We start from the raw sequence: 6,820 nt of genomic DNA, 5'->3' as shown, positions 1-6,820 counted from the left end.
TCCAGGGCCGGTGCTCTATTCATTATGCCACTTAGCCGCCCCTTTCACTTTTTTTTTTATGGGAATAGCTCTTATTCTTATAAATTTGGTTTAGTTCCCTATATAGTTGAGAAATAGGACCTTTATCAGAATAACTTGCTATATAAAGTTTTCCCCCCCAGTTACCTACTTTTTCTTCTAATTTTAGCTGCATTAGTTTTGTTTGAGCAAAACCTTTTCTATTTTATATAATTAATATTATTCATTACACTTCCTGTGAACCTCTCTATCTTGTTTGACCATTAACTTTTTCCCTATTCATAGTTCTGACAGGTAATTTTTTTTCATGCTCCACTAATATGTTTATCTTATCACCTTTTATGTCTAAATCATGCAACCATTTTGAGCTTTATTTCAGTTTATAGTATGAGATGTTGGTCTATGCCTTGCTTCTGTCAGATTCTCAGGTTATTTCAGCAGAAATTGAAATCTTAAGTTAAAAGAATGAAGCTCTAAGGGTGGGGTTTTAAATATCACCCAGTGCAGCGGCTAGGTGGCACAGTGAATAAAGTGCCAGGCCCAGAGTCAGGAGGACCTGAGTTCGGATCTGGCCTCAGACACTTAACACACACACACACACACACACACACACACACACACACACTAGCCGTGTAACCTTGGGCAAGTTACTTAACCCCAATTGCCCTCCAAAAGGCAAAGTAAATAAATATAACCTAGTGATTTCACATGGCACTTTTTTAGACGAGAACATCTATTCCTAGCCTTCAGGTTTCACAAGTTGCCCAAGCACAGCTCTAACAGTATTTGATTTTGGCAAAACAGTTCAACGTTTTCAGAGACATTGCTGTACCATAAAAGAATGTTCTTGTTTGGTCTTCTCAACTCAAAGACAATACATTGAATTTTGAGAGTGTAGAGAATTTAACTTAAACTGAAGCATCCCTAGATAATCATCTAGAGCTCTCTTCTCAATTCTTTTTCCTTTGGCGACTCACCCCAAAGTTGTTTTTCACCAGAGTTTGAACAAGAACTAAGCAAGAACTAAGAAGGGCTGAAATCAGGCCATTTTAAATATCCTAAGATCAGGGCACAGACAATTTAATCCCCAGTGATCTTGGAATTTCCTCTCGAAGGGATGGAGAATGAGAGGATAAATCACTCCAGGAGATAAAAAGCAAGTAAGAAAATTGTAAATTTGTACCTTTGGAAAGAGGACTGTACATACTGAAGTAGAGAGAAAGCTATTTGTGCTTTCCTAGGCACCAAGAACAGGATGGAATTAGATGGTCCCAGCCCAGGCAGGAGAACTGAGATCAGAGAATACCAGTTGTCCTTTATAAACTGGTATTCCTCGATATTAAGGGAGACAATGTGATGAATATACCTTGTCCTAGAGATGGCCTCTTCTGGTAAATAGACCACACATAAGTCTTGACTTAGAATTATATGAAAAATTGAATTTCCTATGTGTGCTTATGAATTGGTGTTCTCTTGTATCCTTTCCACAGAAGATTCAATATTAGGACTATAGATTTAGAGCTGAAAGGGACCTTAGATATCATATAGCATAGACTCTCCTTTCCATCCCATCCTTGCAATTTTAGAGATTACATGGGGCAATGACCTGCCCAGGTGTACACATGTAGGAAATGGTGATTCCAAACCAGGCTCTTGAACACAATGAATAAAGTATGAGCTCTTTTGTTCCTTCTGAAGTCATATCTATCTATATCAAGCTCTAGAAGAATAGAAACTATGTCTTTTAAACTAGTTTACCTGTTATATAACCCCTAGCCTAGTGACTTTGGCCACTGAAGAAGTAGATACCCAAGAGTTCCTGTTATTGAGGACCACTCTCACTCTTAAGAACAGACGGAAATTTTGTTTGTCATTCTCTCACTCCTGCCTCTGATTACCCTTGAGCCTGAACCAGCTTCCCTTGGCTAGGAGCTGGTAACCAGAGCCACTCACCAGTGAGAAGAGCAGGGGATGGACCAGTCCAAATACAGTTTGTGGTCTTGGTGGCTACAAAGTCACCCAAGAGGGAAAGGCTAAGATGACCATTCCCCAGTAACAGAGTAGAATCAGTTAAAAAAAAAATCGCACCCTCTACTAAGAGGACTGTGTCCTGGGATGCAGAGAAAAGTAGTTGTGTTTCCTCAGGAGCATAGAGTTAGACTGAGCCTTGGATCAGTCGCTCCTAGAGAGGGGATGTGATGTGTGGTGACGTCACAAAGCCCAGTTGTCTCTTTTTTTCATCTCTTGGGGACCGGCCATTGGGATAGATGGCTGGGGGCAAAGGATTCAGAGATCTTGGGTCCTTTGCACTGAGCACAAGCAGACCAGTCTGGAAAGTGTATTAAGCACTCAATTTTATGCTAATTCTCACCAATTATTCAATATCACTACACACCCCAAGCTCCACCTTAACTTTTCATACCTGACCATTCTACTGAGTACTTAGTCATTTTTGGCAAGCACAAAGTCCTAGTCTCAGTGAACTGTGCTCTTGAGAACAGGTGTCATGAGTGGACAAGAAGAGTTTAATAGATATTAAAGCAGCTTTTAGGGAAGAGTTATTGGGAGTCTTTAAAGGGAAGGTGGTAGAAAGATGTGGTGGTATGAATCTGCCCCATCCAAAGTGATTTTTTCAGAAAATGGCAAAATTTTTAATACAATAATTTTAGTGAAGCAATACAATTTTTGACTAGAATACTAAGAATAGAAGTTATTATTATTCCGTTTACCATCCTCACCATTGTTTCCCATTTCTCAAAGATGTAGAGGTCCTGGCCAGCACTTTTTCACACTTAATTCCTTCATTCCTCTTTGGGGTCCACTCCTGACTCTCTGGACTCTCCCTACCATTCTACAACAATCTCTTTACCTTGGAATTTCACTCTGCCCTTGGACATCTCATGCTAGAAATATGTGCCATCCCTGTAGTCCCTTCTTCTGCTTAGTTACTTCCCCCTAGAACCTTCATTTGAAGGAAAACACTCCAGCCAACCACATCTTTGTTCCTCTCTGGGCTACATTCTGGATCCTTCAGGTTTCTCCATTGTGTTTCTCCATCCAAGTATCCACCCACTTTTCAGCTTCCTTTTATGTGTTGTCTTCTCCCATTAGGATATAAATTCCTTGAAGGTAGGGAGTGTCTTTCTTCTCACAAATGCCAATTAATTGGCATTTATTAAGTCCCTACTATGTACCAGGCCCTATGCTAAGTAAACGCTGGGCATAGAAAAGAAAGGCCAAAAACAGTCCTTGGCCCCAAAAAGCTTACAGATTTTTTATTTGTATTACCAGTGCTGAGCACTGTGCCTGGAACATAGGAGGTACTTTATAATTGTTGACTTAATTTATATATTGTTGACTTAATTTGTCTTTGAGACAAACATCAGTACAAATAGTACAAGATTCATAATGTTTAATATCAATTTATTGACTGTTACATTGCCTCAATCAGATGTGCCACGAGTCAATCCTAAAGATAAACTAAAAATTATTTTTTCATCCACATGAGGAAAACTGAATTGGTTAAGAGTTAGTCAGTGGGGGAAGCCAGGTGGTGCAGTGAGTAAGAGCACCGGCCCGGCCTCAGGAGACCTGGGATCAGTTCCTGCCTCAGATACTTGGCACCCACACAAAATAACTGTCCATGTAACCTTGAGCAAGTTACTTAACCCCAATTGCTTAAAAAAAAGAGCTAGTCAGTGTTAAGTCCATGGCACCCTTTTCTATAATGTAGCACTAAGACAAAAATTTGCAGTGTTCACTGTCTCTTGGGCTTGGGGTCAGAGGTTCATATTCTTTTTTTTTTTTTCTTTTGCCTTTTGGAGGGCAGTTAGGGTTAAGTAAATTGCCCAAGGTTACACAGCTAGTTTTGTGTGTGTGTGTGTGTGTGTGTGTGTGTGTGTGTGTGTGTGTGTGTGTGTGTGTGTGTGTGTGTGTGGGTATTAAGTGTCTGAGGCCGGAACCGAACCTAGGTCCTCCTGACTCCAGGGCCAGCTCTCTACTCACTGCACCACCTAGCCTCCTGAGAGTTTCATATTCTTAGCACAGCAGGATTTCTTGGAAGCCTAATCCTGGCCATAAGCTCTTTGGACATAGGAGGAATTTTTTTGAACTGCTGAGAACATGTAGTACTCTTTAGGTTAGAGGAAACTCACAATTACTATGAGCATCTAATGAGCTAATTATAACATGTCAGAAGTCCCACACCAGAAACATACAAGTCATTATCATTATTCCTAATGTAGTGACCATATACATTCAAGTTTGAATTCATCTATAGCCTTCAGTTCATGAGAATGACAGATACAACATGGACTGTTAAGGTTAGGACTTGGTGGCAGTTCTAAGGAGATTATTTGTCTTCCAAAGGTGATCCAGGAGCTTGGTCTCTACTTCTGTTGGACAAGTTTCAGGCAGTGTGTAAACTCTAATGAGACTACCCAGGAGATGAAAGAGAAGGGAAGGGCTCTGTAGACAGTGGTGAAAGGTAGAGTGTTGGGAGATAAAGAAAAGAAGAAAAGAGGGGGATGGGGAAGATTGAGGAATGTGTGTGTGTGTGTGTGTGTGTGTGTGTGTGTGTGTGCCTGATTTTTTGATTGGTTACTCCATGTTTTGCACTCTTTCAAGCTCATGTGATCCAAAGATAACACGTGGCTTCAAAGTCCTACCAAAAAGAAAGTGGTGTACCCTTTCTTGGATAGGCTTTGTTCTTTTACCTATAAGATTCCCTTAAGCTTCAGAGAACAGCCCATAAATTTCCTCTTATATGCTTTTGACCTGAACATAAATGTTCTTCTCTCAAGAAGTAAAGGAACAGAGACTTAAGCTTGTGCTTAGGGGGAAAATTACTGAGTTCTCTCTCTTTAAAAAATATATATATTTTAGATTCAAACACCAGAATACAAATAGAGAAAAGAAAAAAAAAGCATCCAACATCATAAACTTAAATACAAAGTAAGAAAAGAAAAAAATATGTCATGAGCATAGCAGAACATAAGAAAGGATTCAAAATATGTAATGATACATTTCATTTCAAGAAAGCCGGTATGATAGATACTACGTGTTATGTTGAGAGCTATCCTCTTTGCTTCTTTATAAGTTTTCTCTTTTTCTTTTCTGTGCACTTTTTACTTTGCTCTTTTTTACCCCTCTTTGCTTTCCCTCCCTACCCCAGCCAAAGGCTACAGTTAAGTGTGGATATATTACTATATAAATATAGATATGTACACACACATATACATTTATACATACACATGTATAGACATACTTTCTCTAACAAATTCTACTCCTGATCTTTGTTTTTGTTTGTGCACATCTCTAGTTTGCTACCACTCCTGACTCCTCTACTTTATTTCTACCCTCTACCTTGCCCTCCTATTACTTAACCTACCCCCCTCCAAAGATCCCTCCCTTAATACTCCCATTTGTTGGGAGCAAAGACCTTGGGGCCAGGCACCCTTCCCCCGTAAGAAAGCCACACCCCCAGTACCATGCCACGAGAATCTGCTGACAGCAGAGTGTTTCGGTACCAGGTGTCCTAACCACAAAATGTTTCAACAGTTGTTTACAAGAATTCCTCTCCCCGCCCACTTCCTCAAAGAGTATATAAGTCCTGTTTACCAGCAATAAAGATCAGATCTTCAGACCTTAAAACAAACTCGCTTGGTCTCTCTTCTTTTTTCCCACCCATTCCTTTGCAGGCTGGCTCCTCCTCGGCCCCATGAATAACTTGGTCCTGCAGGACGGGACACCCATTCCCATAAATCTAAACACCCTTTTATATGCCTCTTTGACCTATTCCCTTACCCTTTCTTATAGAGATCCCTCCCTTGTCTTTTCCCCACTTCCTACCCCATTACTGTTTTATTTCTTCTGAATTTGGAAGACTTTTGTTCTCTTCTAGATATGTATTGTTCCCTGTTAAACTCATTCCTGCTGAAAGTAGGTTACCAGAACTACCAGCTCTCCTCCCCCTTCTAATTCCTCTGTATCAATTCTTCCTCTTGCACCTCATTTGTATATAATAATTACTCTTTTTAGCTGTTCCTAAGCAATTTTACTTTATAAAGTCATATCATATTCAGATCTACCCCAATCTTTCTTATGAACTAACCAATTACTAATGACAACCTTAGACATTTGTTTTACATTTTACATATATAAAAGGTAAATTGTCTGTCCTTATTGAATTCCTTGTAATCAGTCTTTGGTACGTACCTTATGTTTTTCTTGGCTCTTGTATGTCAAATCTTCTGTTATGCCCAGGGATTTTTTGTTTTAACAAAATCTTGAAAATCTTTAATAGTTGATCAAATGTCCATTTTTTTAAAATTCAGGATTATGCTTAACTTTGCTGAGTAGGTTATTTTTGATAGAGCCCCAGTTCTTTTGCTCTTTGATATAATAGTGTTCAAAGACCTGCAGTCCTTTAGTATCTTTGCTGCTAGGTCTTGTGTGATTCTAATTGTGGCACCATCATGTTTAAATTGATTTTTTCTTGTTGCTTATAATATTTTATCCTTGAACTGGGGGTTTTGTAATTTGACTACTGTATTCCTATGAGTTTTCCTCCTGAGATCTCTTTCAGGTGGTGTTTGATGGATTTTTTCTATTTCTGCTTCCCCCCCTCATTTTAATGCTTCAGGGCAATTTTATTTAATTATTTATTGTATTATTATATCAAGATTTTTTATCATAACTTTTAGGTATCCAATTATTCTTATGTTTTCTTGATATATTCTCCAGATACATTGTTTTTATTATGAGATATTTCACTTTCTCTTCTGTTTTTTCATTACTCATA

This window comes from Petaurus breviceps, unplaced genomic scaffold (assembly GCF_028583685.1).
Source record: "Petaurus breviceps papuanus isolate PSGF00001 unplaced genomic scaffold, PetGlider_PUasm1.0 90683, whole genome shotgun sequence".
NCBI lineage: Eukaryota > Metazoa > Chordata > Mammalia > Diprotodontia > Petauridae > Petaurus > Petaurus breviceps.
This window is presented reverse-complemented; position numbering follows the sequence as displayed.